The sequence below is a fragment of the Lactuca sativa genome, chromosome 7 (assembly GCF_002870075.4).
Source record: "Lactuca sativa cultivar Salinas chromosome 7, Lsat_Salinas_v11, whole genome shotgun sequence".
Lineage (NCBI taxonomy): Eukaryota > Viridiplantae > Streptophyta > Magnoliopsida > Asterales > Asteraceae > Lactuca > Lactuca sativa.
This window is the reverse complement of record NC_056629.2, coordinates 160,038,137-160,062,550: the sequence shown is the minus strand read 5'-3', so window position 1 is coordinate 160,062,550 and position 24,414 is coordinate 160,038,137.

Below are 24,414 nucleotides of genomic sequence, written 5' to 3'. Positions count from 1 at the left end.
GAATCATAGAATTAGCAATAAGGGTCCTTTATGTCTTAGTAGTTCGAATGTATGTTCCTAGATTCACCAGTTCTACTATGAAGTCTTGTATTGTAGATTTATTATTAAATAAAACTATGTAACGTTGTTTATGTATTCATACACTAATCGTATTGTTAATACCGAATTGTGAGTTTTTATAACCATGCTTGATGACCTAGGATGGACTGATACGATGTTCTTCAGGCTTCGGAATCGTTGTGACATCTTTCGCCTTAGAACTTTCGTTCCAACTGTAGCTAACAGCCAGGACGCGGGATTGTCAGTCCCATATAGATCTGTACACAAATTCACGCTCTCCCTCCAGGAGATTCTGGTTATAAAATCAGGGCTTTTGTTGGCACTTAGATAAGTACATGAAGGTATTGATGGGTTTTGAGCATTCTGACACTCCTATGGTGTGCATGCAACCTTATATGCCTTGGATCTATGTTTTCACTATTATACATGCAAATATACAAAATTCCAAAGCATCATCCTAACTAGCATATTATGGAGCAACTATACTACAAAAGTCTAGTTAGATGACATACCTTTTGATGGAGCTTGAAGTCTTGAACTTTTAAGAGCTTAGCACCAATAATGTGGAAGCCACAAATGGAATCACACAACACCACCAACAAATGGAATAACTTGAGAAAAAGGTTGCTTTGGTTCTCCCTATGAAATCGACCCTTGCCCTCACTATGTGTATCCACTAGTACCATTTTATGAACCATGGGATCCTTTATATAGTGTGGCTCATTAGGGTTACACCATGTAAACCCTAATGTATATGATTTTCCATTTTCTTCATGATCCATGGGATTTAACCTCCATGGAGTATCCATGGGTTACCACTTAGGTTAAGCCCAACATGAAGGACAATGGATCACAAGCCCACATATATCAGAATGAATGATTTACATAATCAATCCCCATATATTTAATTAGTCTCTTTTGACAATAAAATTAATTCAAAATTAATTCTTGATCAATACTAATTAAATTATATGATTTCATATTAATATATTAGAACTTATAATATATTAATATAAATCATAAATAACATTTTCTCACTTATCAATCCAATTGTTTCGATGTCGTGCAACCCAAACGGACCATGCTACTCTCAGGTTAAGTACATACCAATAATAGTTATGGGTTTAGACATCTAATCGAACAGGTATGTCTCACAAAGCTATATTGATGGTTACGCGTAGAATAATGAAAAGCCATTTAGTAATGATAAATCATTTGTAATACTCTTTTCATAGTGAAAACCTAATATGTATGTTCCATAAACTATACATATTATAGTTTATATTTTTGTTCTTGTATTGTTACCTAACTTAATAGAATAGTATATAAGTTTCCTAAACTATGCCTATTATAGTTTATATGTATGTTCTGTATGTAAGGAAAACCTTTGTAATGTAACATTCAGTATAAACAGTACTGAAATATTTGAGAAAGATACCCTTTTTCTCTACATATTACAAAAGGGTTAAAGTTTTATTTAAATAAGATTTATACTCATATATATATATATATATATATATATATATATATATATATATATATATATATATATATATATATATATATATATATATATATATATATAATCTAAATAGAACAGGCAGTCGGACAAGTGATTCTTCCTTAAGCCCACAACCAAACAAGGAACATGTGTTAAGGCGGAAACACCAGCCCTAAGCTTGTTAATATATATATATATTATATATATATATATATATATATATATATATATATATATATATATATATATATATATATATATATATATATGAAAAAAAGCTAAAATAATTTAAGCAGTATGAAATAGTTTAAAATAGTTTGAATCAATTGAAATAGATTGAAATGGATCGGAAGAGTTTGAAATCATTTAAATGTTAACACAAGATTCCTTGTGTTTTACTTGTATTCCCTCCCTAAAAGCATTGAAAGTAGCGATGATCCTCAGGTTAGAACCTGTGTGAGTAGTCGTATCCTAATAATCATTATACACGATACCGTATTTAAATTAATGAAATGTTATTTTAAAGTGATAGACAACACTAAATTATTTAAGAAATACTTACAAAAACCTTAGGAATTATTTGAGGGTATTCTTGATGCTCTTGGGTGAAATATGAATATTTGAAGATATTCTTGGTGTTCTTGAGGAAAATAAGGATATTTGAATATTGTTCTTGGTGTTCTTGATGCACTTGGTGAAATTATGATGATCTGGGCAAAAATCTCATGAAGATATGGGGTTTACGGATGAGTTTTGAGAGAAAAAAGTGAAGGATTTCGGTGTAAAAAGAGGGAAATGAAGAGTAATTTCGGTTACACCTTTATATATAGGGATGTATTTTCGGCCTTAAAGGGCCCAAGGCTTTGAGATTTCGGTCCTTAATGGGCTTGGCCTTGTGTTTTTGGCCAAAAAGTAGAAGATTTCGGCCATAGCATATCGAAAACTCCATACTTCTTGAATCAACAATCGAAAACACCTTTCTACTTTGATTCCACAAACCAAAATCAACATTTTCTTAGGTTCTTTGGACCGAAAACCTTATATAGGGTATTATTCTATGGTTGTAAACTTAAATTTTTGGCTTATGTTCATTTATACTAACATAAATCAACTTGTGTTTCAATCTACACTTAGTTATTAGGTCTTTAAACATGCCCTTAAGTATATAGATGATAAAAATGCTACAAGGTTGAAATGTGGTTTCACTAGTACTTGGTTAAGGTTTAGACCATGCTGGTGCTAAAATTTTTGTATTGTTACCGTACAGTTAACTAGAGCCCGAACAGGAGAGTGGCTCCCAAAATAGCCATCCTGGTTATGTTTGTCGAGTTTTGATTTTGTTGATATTGGAGTCGTTATAAAATCATGATAGTGGATAAGGTTCTTTTAGAAACTATTGTAGAGAAATGGATGGTTTATGTGATGCATTGTGGTATAGATAATTGCTTGTTTGATGTATATTATTTGATTTGAGTTTGTTACGTGTATGTTGATTAGTTGTATATGGACGGATTGGATAGCCTTAGAATGATTAAATCGGCCTTTGTTCCTGTTCCTTGTTTGGTTGTGGACTTCGGGTAGAGTCGATTATTCGACAGTCTATCTGATCTTGTGTTGTGTACAACAAGCATGCATAAAATCAACCGGTGGTGCGAGAGCGTGGTTGATCCTAGGAAGAGTACCTAGGAAGTCAGATGTAGCTTGTAGCGGAAGTATTATTGGCATATCTAAGGGTGGTCTAATGCAGTGACATAGGACCTTGGGAGGAATTCTGAATCGACTACGGATAGGTGTGGAAGGTAGCATGGGCCTGTACTACTAAAATCATAGGATCCATATGAGATTCAGGAGGAACTTCAAGGCTGTTAAGTGACTAATAGGAGTAGGGCCTGGCATGCGGAGCTCTGTATTGTGATGTATAATTTTTTCTTGGTACATTTCAGTATGACAAGTATTGGAGGTTCAGAATCAGGAGCAGGAGCATGCGAACATGATAGGTCAGGATTAACTGAGGACCGGGTTAAGGAGATCATTCATGAGGAGGTTGTTTCTTTTTGTCGGGAGCAGATATCAGAGCTAGTTGGGCTTGTCAAGGCCGCTATGATTGAGTACTTCGATGAATGATATGCTACCTTTTCTGAGGTTGTTGTTGCTACAGCTACCACGGTTGTTGCTGCCATTGCGGTTCAAGGAGAAAGAGCTTTCCAATATCGGGACTTCGATGATACGAAGCCCCCGGTGTTTGTCGGAGTTCAGGACCCGATCATTGCCATGAGGTTGCTGTCAGATGTGGAGGGATGTTTCTTTACCTACTCTTGCACATCGGACCAGAAGGTCAAGTGCGCCCTGAACCTTCTTTGGTCGGGAGCGAAGGATTGGTGGAGGCTGGTTACTGGTTCATACACTCCGGAGCAGCGAGCTGCAGTATCATGGGAGCAGTTCTCTGGGATGTTCTGCTCGAGATATGTTCCACTAATGGAGCGAGAGAGGTTGGCCCAAAAGTTTTAGATCTAAGGTAGGGGTCTGAGTTGGTGACAGAGATCACGAAGATGTTCATAGAGAGAGCTATGTTTTGCCTTGTGTTTGCTGCTTCTGAGTAAGCTCAGATGACCCGATATTTAGGCAAGCTCAAGTCGGATATTTGGCAGTTTGTATCTACTCAACGATATGGTTCACTGGTGGATTTGCAGGAGTCTGCTAGGCGGCATGAGATTGAGATGGAGATCCGGGGGATGGGGAAGAAGCAGGCCCCATTGCAGTTATAACTGGCGGCGAAGCGGTTCAATCCTGCCAGTCGAAGTTCGGGATCGTTTGGTAGGAGGTGCAAATCTTTTGTGTGTTGCAGGTGTGGCAGGTGTGGCAGGGAGGGCCATTTTTGCAGACATTGCAGGGAGGGTGCGAGAGTCTGTTTCAATTGCAGTCATGAGGGACATTTAAGAGCTAGTTGTCCTTTTCTTGCATTCGGTAAGGTGCCTAACCCTACACCCTTAGCTTGACAGCTGCCCGACGGTCATCATGGGACGGCCGGAGTACTAGAGACCGGGAGCTGAGATTGGCAGTTTTTCTTTTAGCATTTTGGGTAGTATTTGTATTCATATGTAATATATCTGTTATGTTTCAAAGTTCATTTGTAATCTCGGATGATCAATTAATGGAAGTATTTTAGTTGTTCTTGGTTAATTAAATTGCTTATGCGAATGAATTAATTGTCTTTGTGATCAGATTGTGTGGGTATTGGGGATTATGAATGTTGTGCGGGTTTAGATTCTCCGTGTATTTGGAACTGGTGGTTGGGATCAAGTTTTCAGGTTCTAGCATATTTCAAGTGGAGGAGAGTAGGACCTAACAGTAGGCAGACCCTATGGAAAGGTTCAATTCCTAATCAGATTACTCCAAGTTCAAGGCCACCACATAGTTGCTGAAATTTGTTCTGTTTCACATCAAGGTCATTGTCATTTGTTTTAACTCCGGGAAAATATTTAAGTTTAAATCAACTACATGATGGTTGATTGGCGGTTCGGGAGATCGTCATAAACAACGATTTTCTATTTGGGACACCAATGGCTAGTTGAGAGAGCTTCATCCCGAGTATTCAATGCAGCAGACTTCCAGGACAAAGTGTAAATCAAGTGGGGAAGAATTATAACATCTCGATGATGAGATACTTCCAATTTTAACCCTATAATTTAATTATGTTGCATTTTAGCCCCTAAGTTCAAAAAAGAGTGCAAAAAAGGCCCTAATGCCATTTTCGTAAAAATTGGCCTTGGGGGAGTACGCCATGCATACACATGTATGCTAAGTGCAATAGGGCACACCCTAGTATGCTGGGCGTACTTGCCTATTATGGAAACCCTAATCTTTTGGAGTGTAGCTCATATTTAAAACCTCATTATAGCCTCATCACCCCTCATTTCTTCAACGCCCATCCTTTTATATAGAACGTTTTTCAACACTAATGCACCTTGTGAAGCCATTCCAACCTTAAGAGAGTGTGTGTTTTGTACCTTGAAGAAAAGGAAGGAAGTGGAGCTCATCCTCGAGGAGTAAAGCACTTTGGATCTGGGATTTCTACCTCATTTGCAACCTCTTGAAGGTATAAAGCTTGCAACTTTACCCCTCTATCATATAGATCTAGAAATGGGTGTTTTAATGATGCTTTCTGGTCCCAAAATGATAGATCTTGAGTGTGGCATGATCTTGATTCATTAAGTTGTATTTCAGACCTTAGTAGAGGTCTTAAGTTATAAAAATGGAGTCCCAATGGTTGGTTTTTTCCCATGCATGTTATGGAGACTCTTAAGGCATTAAGATGTTGGGTTTTTATGGATTAAACACTTATTGGGCATGCAAGGTCATAAAGTTGGAAACTTTGCGACTCATAATGTTATTTTGACCTTGGATATGCATTTAGGCGTATTAAGTCGTTATATTAAGCACTTTATGGGAAGAAACAAAGTCTGGAAGTTACGCCCAACGTACCTGGAAGTACACCCAACATACACAATCTACAGCTCAATTTTGGTCAACGGAGGAGTATGATCAACATACCTCCAGAGTACGCCCCACATACGCTCACTGGGTTGACTAAGTTGAATTATGGATTTTGACCAGTTTGACCTTGGACTTTGACTTTCATTGACCCCGTTGACTTTTGACCAAGTTTGACTTTAGGTCGAGCTTGAGGGTTGGATTGGTGATTAAGATTTTTTATGGTTTTGATGTTATTGGATCCATGGGAGCAATCCGTGTAGCAGGGATCAGATCGCAGTATTTTCGGATTCTTCATTTCAGGTGAGTTCTGCCTCATTGTACCATGGGTCGAAGGAACCAATGTCGGCCCACTTGTTTTTTGTTATCTATTAGTGAGGGATGTCATACGGACTTTGTATAGTCATGTAAGATAGATTGAGGACTCTTGATCTAGGCTCTCTTACATGTTCCTTGTTTGGTTGTGGTTCTAGGGGAGGATCATCTGCCCGGGTGGCTATCTCACCTCTAGTTATATACAGTCAGGCGTTTCTTAGATTACTGCTACTTAGTATGACACGGTGCTGTAGTGATATATTAGATATGTATATGTTGTTATGTTATAGGATTTGTTAGATGTGTATTCGAGTATTGAGTATGTTGATATGCTGTAGTGATATGTTAGATCTGTAATCTGGTGTCGAGTATGCTGTTATGTTGTAGGATCTGTTAGATCAGTATTCTGGTATCGAGTATGCTATTATGCTGTAGTGATCTGTTAGATCTATATTTTGGTATCGAGTATGTTGTTATGCTGTAGTGATCTGTTAGATCGGTATCCTGGTATGTAGGATGTTGTTGTGCTATAGTGTACTGTTGGATCAGTATGTTATATGTACTTATTAGTGATCATCTGGTGGAGTTCCCTAGGGACTGTTTGGGGTTATGTAGGATAACCTGAGAACTCTTGGTTTAAGTTCTCTTGCATGTTCCTTGTTTGGTTGTGGCTATAGAGTAGAATCATCTCTTCAGGTGGCTATCTCACCTCTAGCTACTTATGGTTACACATTTCATGGAAGTTAGCTGGTAGTGGCACTCTATTTTGTGAGAGGATTAGTAGGCAGGAGTGAGCTGTTTGATTGTTGTTTGCCTTTTTTCCGTGCCTGCTTGATCACTATATGTTTACATGTTGACATGTGGTGGTGGTGGGTTGAAGCGGTCTTGCTTTGTAATGTAGGCCAACATACCCTGTGCGGGCCGACCATAAACCAAAGGCTCGAGGGAAGCGATGAGGTTGGTGCGGTAGACAAAAAAACCTGGTAGGCTCGAGAGGAGTGGTTGGGTTGAGGCAGTAGGCCAACAAACCCTAGTATTTCGGTCTGGTTAGACCGAAGGCCGAAGAGCGGTAGATCTGCATGCTTGTATGTTTATCATATGGGGTATTTTAGGGAAAACTCACTATGCTATATGCTTACCTAGTTGTTTATGGTTTCAAGTATCATCGGTGGTTATGGGAGGACGAAGGAGGGACTGTACACACTCATTAGCAGTGTTGAAAATTCCATGTTTTCTATAATACTCTGATTTTAATAAATGTGACTTGGAATAAATGGGTTTTATTAAATAATGGATTATTAAATTGGAAGTTTTACCTTAATACAGATGAAAATTTTTTGTTATAAAATTGAACTTTACAACCACCCTATACTTAAAAAATTATACCAAAACTATCATTGGTTTATTAGGTAATATAAATAGACCCGACAATTCGTTTTAAGAGCAAGGAACGACTCTTAGCAATTCTTCATGACATGTTTAACCCCACAACCCCATTCATGCTACGAAGGTGAGTGTTTACGACCCTTTTTAATACTTTTATGCTTTGGGGGAGAATACATGTGCCATATATATATATATATATATATATATATATATATATATATATATATATATATATATATATATATATATATATATATATATAGAGAGAGAGAGAGAGAGAGAGAGAGAGCTAGGTTCAAATATTGCGGAACAGAGTCTTCAATTTCCCCGCCTCCCTATCTTTGGGGACTTTCATCAAACACATTGAGCGCGCTTCAAATCTCAAACCAATGGTCACAACCAGAAGATTTGCATCGACAAAATCCTCAATCGTCACTGCCTCCCACTTCGACACCCTAAATCCTCTATAGAAACAACAAGTCCAGCTCTATATCGATGCTCTTCTCGATTGGAACTAGGTTAAACTTGTCACCGTCTTTATAATTCTCGATTTAACTTAAGTATTAAGATTAAGCTTTTATCCAAAGTGATAATTTTCTCTTTCTGGATTACTGGTTTGTGGAAGATGAATCTTACTACAATTAAAGAGGCAATTGATGTTATGCATAGACACATTGAGGATTCGCTTTCCATTATACCCCAAATTCAGGGCTCATATATTTTGCATTTTTAATCTTCATGTGAAAACCTCAATCTTGTAGACGTGGGAAGTGGCGCGGGACTTCTTAGATTGATATTAGCCATTGCTTTTCTTGGTAAACCACCTCCCAAGTCTTGTTGAACTTCTTGTTAATGATGTTCATTTTCTTGGTAATGATGCAATGGAAGAAATTTAAGACAAAGGGTTTCAAGGCACCCACTGTTACGGCGATGAAGAAAGAAAATGAGATTTTTTTTGAATCTCTTGAATATATAAATTTGTTAAAAGTGATTTGATTTGAGGATTATATTATGTTAGAATAAATTACAATTCGTTAGTGTCTACTACATTCTAACCATCCATTACAATTGAAGTTTTCTCTATGCAACCTTATTAATCATTGTTCAGGCCTGCATGAAAAAAAGCAACAGTCTTTTATGTATTCTGTCAGAATAAGAGTCTTTATATTCTGCTAGAATGTATTCTATGTATTCTACTAGAATATATAAAGTGATAGTTAACTGCAAGTAACATGTTTTTAACCATTATTGGTTTTTGTTGTATTTGTGATAAGAACGACTGGAAGAATACGTTGAAGACCTAATAGGAATAACTTTGAAGAATGAATAAAGTTTGATCATACTCACAATTTAAGAATGTTGTTATTTTTTAAGAATTTTATTCATTTTGTTGATATTCTTTTAGAATATGTATAATTATATTAAAATGTATAAGGCTTTAAGTGTGTAAGAGTATGTATGAATTTTTATTTAAGTTTGGATATATAAGAATATATTAGAATGTTGTTATTTTTCAACTTTGGATTCAAGAATCTTGTTATTCTTCAGTAGTATTTAATAGAATAAAATTATGCAATAACATCATTTTAACAAAAAAAATATTATGACGGAATAAATCAGTTATGTTTACAAATTACGTTAGAATTAAAATTGAATTAATTAAAAAAAATTCAAAATTTTAAAATTAAGAGAAATAATTATCACTAAAAGTTCGAAAAATTTCTTTTATAAATGTAGTTAATTGTCCAAAATACCATTTTGCTAAAATTTGTGTGATTATATGATACATGTTATCCCATTGTAATATTATGCACTCTCAAATCATATCTATTGATTAATTTCATCCGTTGGTCTAGATCTGTGCATTTTGACACACAATAGTTAGTAAAATGAGTTTTCTATAAGTACCCCCCCTCATTTTCTAATTCCATTCCTTGATTTGATTTTTTGTTTTTTGTTGTTTTTTTTTTCATTATGTTTTTTTGTTGTTTTTAATTCCTTTTTAATTTATTATATATATATATATATATATATATATATATATATATATATATATATATATATATATATATATATATATATATAGGGAAAAGTGAATATACCCTTAAGGGTATATAAGCTTAGGTACCCAAACACACTATAATACGTCGTTTTGTTTAATATATTTATTATAATGTGTGTAAACTTCAACTCTTAACTTGATTAACTTTCAAGATTTTCGAAATTTCACTAATATCTTTCTCTTATATCATATCTTTTTGCCGAATACTTATTAGGCTATATATATTGTAGTTGAAAATGAAAATTACGTAAGAGGAAGATTTATGTGTAATTTATAATAATCTTGAGAGTAAATCAAGTTTGAAGTTAAATTATAAGAACATTGAACAATTAGAATGTATTATATAATACAAAACGACGTAGTATGGTGAGTTTGGGTACCTAAGCTTATATACTCTTAAGGGTATATTCACTTTTCCCATATATATATATATATATATATATATATATATATATATATATATATATATATATATATATATATATATATATATATATATATATATATATATATATATATTTCACACAAAATTTTAACAATCGGGCGACATCATAAATTCGAACGACTTATATAAAATCGGTTTTTAAATATTTTTTTATATTTTATTATTATTAAAAATTTCGAATAACATTTTATAAACTCATCATATCATGGGGTTTAAGAAGGTCCCAAGGGTTCGGTTGTTCGCCGATTCAAGTGGTACGTGAGTTGGGTTTAGAACATCGTGAGACAATTTGGTTATCAAACATTATAAATTTGAACGACTATATAAAATCAGAATAAAAGCATATTTTGTCTCTATTAATTATGGATATTAATTGGTACGATATTAAAATTGTGTGGTGCGTTATACGGATTGAAAAAATCTAGTAGAGCACTATACAATGCTTCCGATTTTATATAACCGTTCGAATTTATAATGTCTGATTTATAAAATGTTGTTCGAAATTTATAACAATAATAATATTAATATTAAAATATAAAAAAAATATTTAAAAACCAATTTTATATAGCCATCCAAATTTATAAATGTTAACATTTTATGATATATATATATATATATATATATATATATATATATATATATATATATATATATATATATATATATATATATATAGCTTGTGTTTCATTTGAAACTTCTAATATCGAATCAATTAATTAAATTTGGTACATAAATTAAATATATTGAGTATGCAACTTTATTATGTGGTATCAAAAAATTTGTGTGGTCATTAGCAGACATTTAATATTAAATTGCACAAAATTAGTTTGACTTAATTCTATTTAAGCATCCATCTTATTATTTTTATTTTATATGTATATTATAATATGCTTTTATAGTAAAAGAACACATTTAATAAACCTTTTAATTTTTTTAAGCAACATGGATGCTAACGCGTACAAAATGATCAATCGTAGCAAGATTTTATTTGATTATAATAATGCTTGTTAGGTCTAAGAAAGTGACCGTTTGCATAATCAAACGACGACGTCTACTCAACACCACATGGCTCAATCACATGAAGCCACAACACCTTTGATATGATATATCCGCTATAATCAATTTAATTTCTCTTTTTTAAAATGCGGTTACCCATAACACGACAACTAAAGAAGTAATTTTTTAATACATGCATTTCGAAAAAGGTATTTTTGTTAAATATTCATTATCACTTAAATAACTGAACATTTTTGGTTCATTGTATTTTGTTTGATTTGAGTTGACTGAGATATTAATATATGGCTTGTTATTTTATTAAAACTATAAGATAAGATTCAGAAACAGTAAACATAGCGGCGTAAAAAACATTGTTTAAACATTACTTAAACATATAAACATATAGAGGAAAGCAAACTTATATATATATAATATATATAAAACTAGATTATAATCCGTAAATTAAAATAACAATAAATATACACAATAATGAAAAACAAATCATTAATAATAAATAACATACGTTAACAGTTATTTGTATATAATAGTGGATGTTTCGGTGGTGGATCCATATGATACTAAAAGAGTATTTTCCACAAGTAAAGGAATACCTCTGACAAAAAATCACATAATATACAATAAAAAAATTTCCAAAAAATTTATACTATTGAAATTTTTTTGAGAAATATCCTGAGCTACCCAAGATATATATTAAATCTGTTGTTTTGTTCATAACGATTTTACCATTAATTAAATTAATATGTAAAATGTTTTGAAGTATTGTTCTTTAAGTTGACATTAATGATAAAGTTATAATGTTGTACAATAAAAAATACAGTTTAATATATTGGGAAATAACACAATTATATATATATATATATATATATATATATATATATATATATATATATATATATATATATATATATTAAAACATAGTTTTATTTAAAATCATAAAATACGGTTATATAACAAACATACATGTACATAAAATGAGTAAATAAGTGACAACTCGTAAAGAATAATAGTTGTGTATTGTAACACTCCAATTTTCATATATCGATAAAATAATGAATAATCGTTCAAACATCTCTCAAGATCAATTCCAACACTTAATTATAGACTAAACTATATCGAAAGCAATAAAAATTATATAAGGTCTTCAACCGAATAGCTTCGTTTATTACGTCTTTAAGGAACTCCTCTGTGGTCTTCTTGATTAATCATTCTCCCTGACATTTCCACTACCACTTGCTAAATTGTTTCTTAGGTTGTACACATTTAAAGTTTTTAAATAGATAAGTTTAGGGTATAGTGAGTTCGTGTTGCATATACATGTCTATCACTTAAAAATAAATTGTATTATCATATATTTCCAATAAATCGTGCAATAAAACATATCACCTGATGATACAATTTAGGAGAACAATTAATTATCCAGAGAAAGAACCAAATGTTCATTTCTCTTCCCCTTGGCACAACTCATCGATTGTGCTCAAGAATTTTAAATATCTAAGGAAATGAGTATAAATCTCAATTCTATTACGACCGATCACACAAATCCATCATGCTCATCACAATTAAACACTCCACCCATTGCCACTAATTATGTCATCCCAATAAATCACACAATAAATAAACAAGTCAAAATAACATTCACACATAACCATATTTATCATAAATCGTACTATTAATAAATAAATAAAAACACATATAAATCGCATGATAAACATCTATGTATGAGTAACCTCAAACATATGAAAACTCATCTTTTTTGTGTGAGGTCTTAATCGAATCTTGTCACACTACACTCACTTACATTCGACCAACAATTTTTTAAAGCAATAATCCTAGAAAAACATCATACATGCTCATTTTGATTCAACTACTCACGATTCTCGTTCGCTCAAAAAACAATTAACCAATTATGTTAATTACGTTGTTCATAATAAAATTTCACCTGTTTATTCTAATACTCAAAAGTCAAAATATTTGAATCATTCAAATACAAAAACTTATCTTTCTAAAATCATACTACTAATAATAAAAAGAACTATCAGTTTATTAAAATGAATAAACTTACAGGACCATCTTTGTAAATTTTATTTCCAACCGAAAAGAATATTCATTTTTAAAGAGCATAAACTATTAAATTGCCAAGGACCATTTATGTAACTTAAAATTTTGAACTCATAAAAGGTTTACGGACATTTTATATTTGAAGTTTAATTTAGTGAAAAATAAAAGAAAATTAATAATATAGCCAAATTTGTTAATTACATTATAAAAAATAATAAAAATTCAAAATTATATACAATAGCCATCAACTTCATACATGGATGAAGATTAGCTATGAAATGAATATTCCATCTACAAACATACAAACATTTTATATACATTTCTGCATCGAAGACTTGTACATTTACAGATGGATTTTCCATCTATAAGATCAGCAATAACCATCCATGAAATCATTGTTTGAACAACAAATATCAACAAGTTAGCCTCATTTCATAGATGGATCCATCTATGAAATGCTTTCATTCCATCAATAAAATCATTGTTTGAAGTACACATAGTCCCATTTCATAGATGGATTACAATTCATTTATGAAATGCTCTCATTTCATATGGGATTTGTAGGTAGATTTTTTTTAATAGTTAGTTTTGACTAGGAAATTTTTTATGTTGACTACGAAATCAGACAATTATGACTGCAAATTCGGACAAATCAATAGATTTTAGATATAAATTTGCAAAAAAAAATCTTGGCTTATGACATATATATTTGTGAAGAAATTGGAAAAATTCAGCAAACCTAACCTTGAAGAGTCCAAAAGTTGGTGAAGATGGTCCAAGATGATCCAAGAAGAAAGAAGATGCTTCAATCATATATCCAGTTGGTCTAAGGAAGTGGAGATGGTCCAAGATGGTCCAAGTGCATGCATTTGCTCCAAGTTGGATGAAGATGGTCCAAGATCCTTCAAGTTTGTGAAGTTGCTCCAAAGTACTTCTAGTTGGTCCAAGTTAATGAAGTTGCTCCAAGAGAATCTAAGATATGCTCCCAGTTGAATGCAGTTGCTTCAAATTTGGTCCATGTAACTGAAGTTGTTCCGTGTTGGTCTAAGTGTATGAAGTTGATCCAGGATGCTTCCAGTTGGTCTGAGATAGTTCACAAATGTCCTTTAAAGTTTTTGATCTTTTCCTTCTTCAGTATATACGAGAATGCTCTATAAACCACGACCAGCACATATGTTTTTCTTGAAGAGGATGATCCAATTGTCATAAGATGTTCCACTTGGCTAAGGATGTCTCATGATCAAGTAAGTGATGTTCTCTATCTAACTTAGCTGCTTTACCTAGATTCTAAGGCATGAGTTAAACAGAAAGTATGAAAAATGCAAACACTAAATAATCTAACTTTTATGGTAATGTGTGTTCATGTGGATAGAGAATTTGAGAAGGAAATAGTAAAATGCGGTGAAGTGTGTGAATGTGGAAGAATTAATCATAAATAAAAATTAAAACTTAGAAGGATGACAAATTTAGAAGCATTGTATATTATCTTGCTATCACTTACAAATTTATCAGTCAACTAAATTCTGCGTATGATCCTTCACTTCGCATTGTAAAGAATTTCCTTTGTTGATTAACTAGTTGTGAGACCCATGTGATACATGGGTTTATTCAAAAAATAAATAAATAAATAAACATCTATAAAAATCTAAAATTTTAGAAAATTTGAATTTATAAAAAAAATTATTTAATTAGGGTAGATGAAGTATTTATTTATCATTTAAATTTATAAAAATAATTTAAATAAATAAACAATTAAAATAATTGGATTCAGTTTAGAAATATAGGAATTATAAGGAAAGTTGTATTAATGAATTTGATATGCATTTATTATATATTTATTACATTTAAATTTAAATTATATATGGAATTTTATAAAATGAAAAAACCACAAAATGACATGTGGATATTATTTAATCCACAAAATGACATGTGGCATAATGCATTAGAAGATGACATGTGGCAAAATCATTCTTATTTATTAGGGTAGATTTTGAACTCATTAACATCACACAGATAACCCATTTTGAACTCACCAATTATGTCTCACCGCAATGCATATATTTGTGTCTAAGACTTGATTACTTCTCAAAGCCTAAATACTGACAATCCTCATAAATGTTCCCCACTTATTTTGAACAACATTCATTTTTGGCATTCCTACCACCTATACCCTTTTATTTACCCCTTTCGTTTTAAAACGTGTTGCCAAATTCCAAGTGACACGACTTTAAACAGAAAATACTATATATAATAATTAACCTAAGAGTATAACTACACTTTGTTGAATGTGTTTTTTTATTTATTTTCTGATTTATTTGTTCTCATAACTCTAACTTTTGATAGAATAAAAAAGCAAAAAATTTCTAAGTTTGTTTCTATTAATACTTTAGTTCGTAGCTTTATAAGAAATTCATTGGAGTGCTCGGAATCACAAAGGCTACTAATGGAGCCCATGATTTTCTATAAAAACCCATTTAGCGAACTTCTTCCCGGTCCGATCCGCGTTAATAAATTGTAGGTGGACATATTTTCAATATCCCGAGTGGTTTACTGGCCAAGTTCTCAAAGGTCACATATTGACTCCACTCCTGAACTATAACTTATTTAATATATATAACTAGACTCAAAGTGTAGAAATTAAACAGATAAACTTGGAACTGGACTCGCTTTATTTTAACGGAGAGGCTTTTTATAAGGTATAGATATTCACAAAGCAAAACTTTTTATGTCCCTCAAACTACAAAAGTTTGTGTTTTTGTCTCATGAGTTTACTAGGATTGGGAAGCCACAAGTATACTATAACACATTGACTTAACTAAACCTTAGAGTCCACTTCATATTATCCCATATAACATTAGCAGTTGATGTATGTTATAACTCTAAGTAGAGTATAACAATGAAGCTTTTTAATGGTCACTAAACTACCAATATTAGTTATGTACTAAAGCAAACCGAAGAACCACAAAATTTAGTATTTTGAAAATTCATTAAAGTATGGAGCAACTAACCTTCTTCATTTGCATAGTTGTGATAACAACTTGCATTTTCCTAGGAAAAAAATGAAAGATAAAATATTTTTGGTATTTTTTTTGTTTAAAATAAAGACAAAATACAGAAAATAAAATAATTTTTGTGTTTTTCTCTTGTGAAAGTAAAAATGAAAGTAAAATCTTTTTGGAGTTTTCTTTTGTTTAAAATAAAGCAAAAGTAAAATATTTTTGGAGTTAAAAAAAAAACTTTCTGTAAAAAAAACCTTCAAATGCCTAGAGAATTTGGATTAAGCATGCCAAGTTGTCTAAGAAAGTGTAAGAACTTGGATCCATCCAGAGCTTTTGTGAACACATTTGCAGCTCTTCATCCATAGGAACAAAATTAAGCTCAGTATGACCTTTCTAAATATTATCTTCTAGGAAGTGATACCTGATATCAATGTGCTTGGTTATTGAGTGGTTGACTGGATTGTGGGAGATTGCAATTGCACTCTTCGAGTCACAATAGATGGGGATCTGTTGAATTTTGAATCCATAATCTCTCGGTTGTTTTTGCATCTAGAGCACTTGGGAACAACAACTGGCGGGAACAACATATTCAGATCCAACAATAGAAGTTGAAACACATGTTTGTTTCGTTGAAGTCCAGCTAACCAACCTGCCTCCTAAGAATTGACAACTAGCAGAAGTGCTCTTTCTGTCGAGCTTGCATCCTCCATAATCTGAGTTAGTAAAGGCTTGGAGATAGAGATTGCCTTTAGCAGGATAGAATAGACCCATATTAGCAGTTCCTTTTAGATATTTGAATATTCTTTTGACTGCCATGAGGTGTGATTCCTCTGGATTGGCTTGAAAGCATGCACACAAACATGTTGAAAACATGATGTCTGGTTGACTCTTTGTAAGGTGAAATCATGAGCTAATTATTCCTTTGTAGTGCTTCTGATTTACAGATTTACCATCAAGGTTGAATCAATCTTGCAGGATGTAGACATTTGTGTCTTTGCAGTAGATGCGTTCTCCATGGAGTATCTCTTAAATAGGTTTTTTGTATACTTCTCTTGACAAATGAAAATTCCTTTAGAAGATTGACGAACTTCTAGACCAAGTAAATAGTTCATCTCACCCATCATACTCATTCTAAATTTGCTTTTCATCAACTTAGCAAACTCATCACTAAGGTCCTTGTTGGTTGAACTGGATATGATGTCGTTGAAATAGATTTGCACAACGATCAGATGGTTGTTGTGGATTTTCCTAAAGAGAGTGGTATCGATAGAACCTCTTTGAAATTTGGATTCTTCTAAGAACTTGGACAAAGTTCCATACCATTCTCTTGCAGCTTTCTTAAATTCGTATACGGCCTTTTGAAAGCTTATAGCAATGGTTTGGGAACTTTCGATCTTTGAATCCAAGAGGTTGTTGAAAATAGACATCCCTATCGATTTCACCATTCAATAATGCAAAATGCACATCCATTTTGTAAACTTTAAAGTTCTTGTGTGCATCAAATGCCAATAAAATCGTAACCGCTTCTATTCTTGCAACAGGTGCAAAGGTTTCATCGTAGTCTACACTTTCTTGATGTAAGTAGCCTTTGATAACCAGCCTGTCTTTGTTCCTGATGATGACTCCATCTTCACCACTCTTGTTCCTATAAACTCATCTTGAACCAACAATTGATACTCCTTTTGGTGTTAGCAGTAAGTCCCACACGTTGTTGTGTTTAAATTCAGCTAATTCTTCTTGCATTGCTTTTACCTAATCTGCATCTTGTAGAGTCTTTTTTGTTCCTTTGGGCTCTATCATGGATAGAAAGCTTGCATAAAAGCATTCATTATTAGTTGCTAAACGAGTCACTACTCCAAAATCTAGATCACCTATGATTTGATCAGCTGGATGATCCTTTTTCCATTTTGTGAGACAAGTTTCCTTAAGAATTTGAGGAGTGCAAAATATCTTATATTGTTCTCTTAGACGATATGGGTAGTTAGAAGTGAATGTTCCTTCAAGAATATTATCTTGAAAAAGTCAAGAACTACCTGAAACAGGTGGTTCCCCCTCAACTGTTGCATGCTTGAATTCAACAGATGGAGTGGATGTGAAGGAACTATAAGGAATGGAACAGGTCGAGTGGGGTTCCGCCTGAAACCTAAGATTTGGTGGAACTGGAGTCTTTTGATGGTTGATGAGGTTGAGAGACATCAAGAGATGTTGTTTTTGTGAGTTTTTTAGATTCTAGGGTTGAAGGTTGAGTTGGAAAGAGGAATTTAAAATCTACTTCAATATCATGGACTGGAGTAGAAGCATTAACATGTGATGGTTGGTTCTTTTTATCAAAAGGTACTACCATTTGAGTACCAACGTGTTTTGGATCCAAAAGCCTCACATAGCTTTCATCAAATGTGACAACACTTCTTTCTTCTATCACCCTAGTTTGCTTGTTTAGAACTATATGGGATGCATCATGAAGGCAATATCCAAGAAAGATACCTTCATTAGCCTTGGGTGTGAATTTTTCTAGTTAATCCCTCTTTTTTTGATGTAGCAATGAAAACCAAAGATGTGAAAGAGTTTGACATTGGGCTTTCTCTTTTTCATTGCTTCATAATGAGTGAATTCAAGCCTGTTGTTGATCAGGGATCTGTTTTGGGTGAAACAGGCAGTTGCAGTGGCTACTGCCCAAAAGTATTGTGGTACATGTTCTCGATGTGAACTTGTCTTGGATAGCCTATAAATAGCAAGTTCGAACCTTACCCTCCTTACACTAAATTTCTTTCTTTCTTTCTCTCTCTCTCTCTCTCTCTATCTTTCTCTCTCTCTCTCTCTCTCTCTCTCATTTGTAGAAGGCATTCCTTGTCTTGAGCCCGACGATCATGAATTGTTGACCGTTTCTAGTTAGATTCTATCAAATCACGCTACTAGGGTGAGTTTCACGACCCCACTTTTTAATATTTTCGGGGGAAAATGCATGCTAAATATTATATATAAGTCAATATTATATTTATATAATCGTATGTTCGGATCAGCATAAAATTCTATTAATCGGGATATAGTAGTTTTAAATCATATATATTTATGATATATCTTATATCTTGGAAACTATACAACTACTGGTATGTTATTATCATAAGTTTTACGTTGGTTATAACTCGATGTTTATCTATATATTTGATAATTTGAATTCATCATTGACTTGTTAAGTGTGTTGCTATTATTGGTTTTATGTAAGATAAAACTTGGTTTTTACTTCAAGTTATAGCTATTATACTGCCTACGTATTATGAAAATTAGGAGTAATGTTTAAAGCATACTTTAGTAACTTAGGGTTTTAGACACGGATATGCTTTTACTGTTAGAACTATAGGAACCCAACAAAGTCTACACGAGTTATTTTATTCATCACATAAGACTGGAAATCTTAGGGGAAATCCTCTGACCTGTAATCGCTAATCCTGTGTGAACGAGGAAGTTGTGTATAGATCTATATGGCTTGACACCCCGACTCGTGGTTCCTAGCTACAACCCACTGTTTATGAAACCCACCGGATGACGAATTGTCCTTTTATTTGTTTTATTGTGGATTCGACGTCGATGCACAAAGTATTTATATTGGTGGAATCCTTCGTGGCACCAATGGCAGAATATTTTATGGCACCAGTGGTGGAATCCTTTGTGGCACCAATGGTGGGATCCGTTTTAGTACCAATTAGAGGTCTTGTATGTCATATAGAAGCAGTTAGGGACTCATGGTAGCACAGTTTTATTTTAGAAACGTTATACTTTGTCGATATACAAGTATTAATGTTAAGTATAAGTTTCCCAAACACGAATACTCTAACTACAAGGAATTTATAGGTATTCTACTTATTCATTAATTAAACAATTATACCTAGCAGATATACTCTCATAGAATTGAAATACGATTTATATGTAGCAATCTACCTTAGTACATAATTACAAACACTTATACTCATAGTATATAGGAATTTATAGGTATATCACTTATTTAGTAAGTCAACCAGTATACTTAGGATATATACAATATGTTAAAGATAAGTATGAGTCAGAATGATATTTTCAAACTATGTTTTATTCTTTTTAAACTTGGAAAAAGTACTATTTTTACTCAGAGCCAAAACATGTGGACTCACCAACTTTATGTTGATGTATTTTCAAAACACATGTGTTTTCAGGAACTTGATAAGCTAGAATGTTACTCGAACAGGGGAAGTTTTACTATTATCCTTTCTGATCATATGAGACATATATATGTGAAGACGTGTGAGATAGTTCGGATATTATGTAATAATTACTAGGAAACAGGAATAATGTAACTTTGTATCATCAATAAAGGTATGTAATTTATATAATTCTTTTGTACTGTTCAATGTATGTTAAATAAATGTGATATAAAGATGAAGTTACATAACCCAGTGTTTCCGCTGCCGACCAGGGTGTGACAGTTTGGTGTAAGAGCTATTGACTATAGAGAACTAGTACTTTCTTAGGAATCCACGACTATAGTCTAGGGCTTACTCTATCAAGTTTAGGTATATCCCTTAACATACAATAAAAAGTATTATTAGTTGTTCTACTGAATGACTACTTATGGGAGCAGTGACACGATAGACACATCGCTTTGGGTTGGATTTCTGAACGACTGTATGCTACAATGATATTACCCTCCAACTGTCCTGACTAGCCATTGCCTTATCAGCTAGACATGAAGTAACAAACAATAATTAATAAAGGATGAATACAACAACTAAGAAATATAGATTCGCATATGAAGACTCAAACCCACCATGAGAATACACCAAAACACCCAGAATGCTTTTGATCTCAATGATTTAGATCAAATATTCCAACTAATGTTTATATGTGCGTAGATCCTATCACAACTAGGTGTAGGTGCGAACTACATTTTATTATACTCAGATCATATGGACTATTTAAATTGGAAGTAATATTTTATAGACTAAACACTTGGTGATCCAGAATATATGATTGTTATATTTGATATAGTATATTTACATGGCTTATTCTCGAGAATGGATAATCCTAGAAGATACAGATGAAGAATAAGAGATTCAATCCCCACTTTTGGCAGGTGATCCTTACTACACCAGAATTCCAGCTATTTTCAACCTAATACCCTCATACGACGGATCGCCTTTACCATATGATGAACCATCTAAGGAAATGGAAGAGAGCGAACCTATGGAAGAAAGCAAACCCTTGGAAGAGACAGAATCAGTTGCATCTTCTATACAACCAGTGGATACTCTTTATTGTCAATTGCTAGGAAGTGCCAAGATGAAACATATGGCTCATAAGTCCATACCAAAATGTATAATGATTAAGAAGAATCAAAAGGGGACATCTTCGGATACTCATAGAGTCCAAGATAAACCTGTGAGGATAGCACAAAAGGATGACAGGTAGGTAGCAGAAGAAAGAGCTGCTAACAAGTATGAGATTATGCAATCATCCGACCACATCCCTCACCTTTTTCCGAGCTTGACACCTTTTCTCAACTGTTTGAGAAAAGTGTGAGAATCAAAAACAAAATGGAACTATCGAAGGGAATACTAGTTATCTCTCAGGACAGGTACGAAGGCTAGAAGGACAAAGAACCCAAGATCAAGAGGCGTGATGGATGTCCATTATAACATTAATTTCTCTAATAATGACATAATTACTCACGAATCAAGGATTGCAGAACTGGAGCTCTACAATCGAACCTTAAGAAACGTGGAATGGACTGGAGAGTTGGAGCACAAGAATCATGTACTTGAGGATCAAATGACTCATGTCACTGACGCATCGGGTCATCACCTGGGATACTGGTAGATGGAGTAGGACTAGTGATTGTGTAAAATAGGAGATGAAAATTAGTATAGTTAAGGTAATGGGGGAAAGTTTCTTGCAAGGGTGTAGTAAACCTTGCAAATTATGTAATGTTTTTAGAAACTTTTTCATATGAACCTATAATAAACTGATGAAATCACTGGTAACAAAAATGAACCATATATTACAATAATCCTGTGACAAATTGTGTCATCCACTATGTCTTATACTTTGAAGAATAATTGAAGTCGTTGGAACTCGTATTTTAAATGACTAATTAAAATGCTTCAGAAAGTTCATAATGTTCTTACTACTTATAATAGGAACTAAATAAAATGCCTAGAAGAAGACGTGCTCGGTTAAACCTTAATCAACAAACAAAACAACAACAACAACCGCAACCACCACCACAAGAATAAATCCATCAATAAGTTCAACAGAACTTGAAGAAATTATAGCTCAGAGAATCGCTGGAGCTCTAGCTAATGTCATAACAGGTGGAATTAGAAATGAAGGTAATGTAGGAACCGCCAGAATGTGTACCTACAGAGACTTCATGAATTGCAAATGAAAGAGCTTCCATGGAACTGAAGGGGTTGTTAAAATTAACCAGGTGGATTGAAAAGACAGAATCCGTCTTTCAAATAAGTTTATGTCCAGATGATTGTAAATTACGATTTGCAGCATGTACTTTTTCTAATGCACAATTAACATGGTGGAATAGCCATGTAAATACGATGGGAATTAATACTGAAAATTCTATGAAAAGTGAGGAGTTGATGATGGTGCTAGTAGAAGAGTATTACTCAAGAAAGGAAATACAAAAGCTGGAACAAGAACTGTGGAACCTAACAATGAAGGGTTCAGAGATAGTTGCTTATAACACTAGATTCAATGACCTTGCGGTGATGTGTCCGACACTTGTAACCCCGGAATACAAGAAAATCGAGCGATATATCTGGGGTGTACCACTACAGATCAAAGGGATGGTGATCGCATCAAAGCCTACTACATATTATAGTACAAAGCTAATTACTCATCAGCTAACTAACACATAAATCCAAGGGAAGTTTATGGTGGCAACAGCTGAACCTCTCAAATCTGGAACATACAAGTATAATTTTTATAGGAAGAATCCCAGACAATCATCTTAGAAGAGACAAGATGTGGCAACTAATTATGCAGCCATGACAACAATACAAATACAACCAAGGAAGTATGATGGTATAATCCCATGGTGCGGTCAATGTAACCGTCATCGCACAGGTGACTGTTTCTTATGCATGAAGCATAAAAAGAAGGAGCACACTACCAATTACTGCAGGAGCACGACCCCCTACAATAGTAAATCAAGGAACAAATACTGGAACATGCTATGGTGGAGGAAGAATGTGTTACGAGTATGGTGAGGTTGGACACTTCAAGAGGGAATGTCCAAATTTAAGGAGTCAGGGAGTTTCAGGCCGCTGTAGGGCATTCACAATCGGAAGCAAGGAAGCTATCAAGGACCCTTCGGTGGTATTTTGTATGTTTCTCATAAATAATTTACATGCTACCATACTCTTCGACTCTGGGGCTGATAGAAGTTTTATAACCCCAACATTTCAAAAATTATTAAGTCATGAGTCTAGCAAATTAAAATAAATCTATGAAGTAGAAATCACTAACAGTCAAACCGAGAGAACACATGAAATTCTAGAAAACTATTTATTAACTCAAAATAACTACCTTTTTCATGTTAACCTCATGCCAATGTCTATTGGTACTTTTGATGTCATAATTGGCATATATTGGTTATCATTACACCACGCCAAAATCTTATGCTATGAAAAAGCCATACGATTACCCTTACCTTACGGCGAAGTATTGATTATCTATGGCGACAAGTCTAGAAAAACATTAAAGTCAGTTCTTGCACCAAGACCCAAAAATATCTACATAAGAAATATAGTGCATTCTTAGCTCACATTGTAGATAAGAAAAGCAAAACAAAATAAATCAACGACATACCTCAAGTATGTAACTACCTAGATGTATTTCCTGAATATCTACCTGGAATACCACCCATTTGACAAGTCGAATTCCGAATCGACTTGATTCCAGGAGCAGCACGAGTAACAAAATCTCCTTATTGGTTGGCTCCATCTGAAACGCAAGAACTATATAGCCAACTACAAGAACTTCTTGAAAAAGGCTTTATCAGACCAAGCTTCTCACCTTGGGGATCACCAATTTT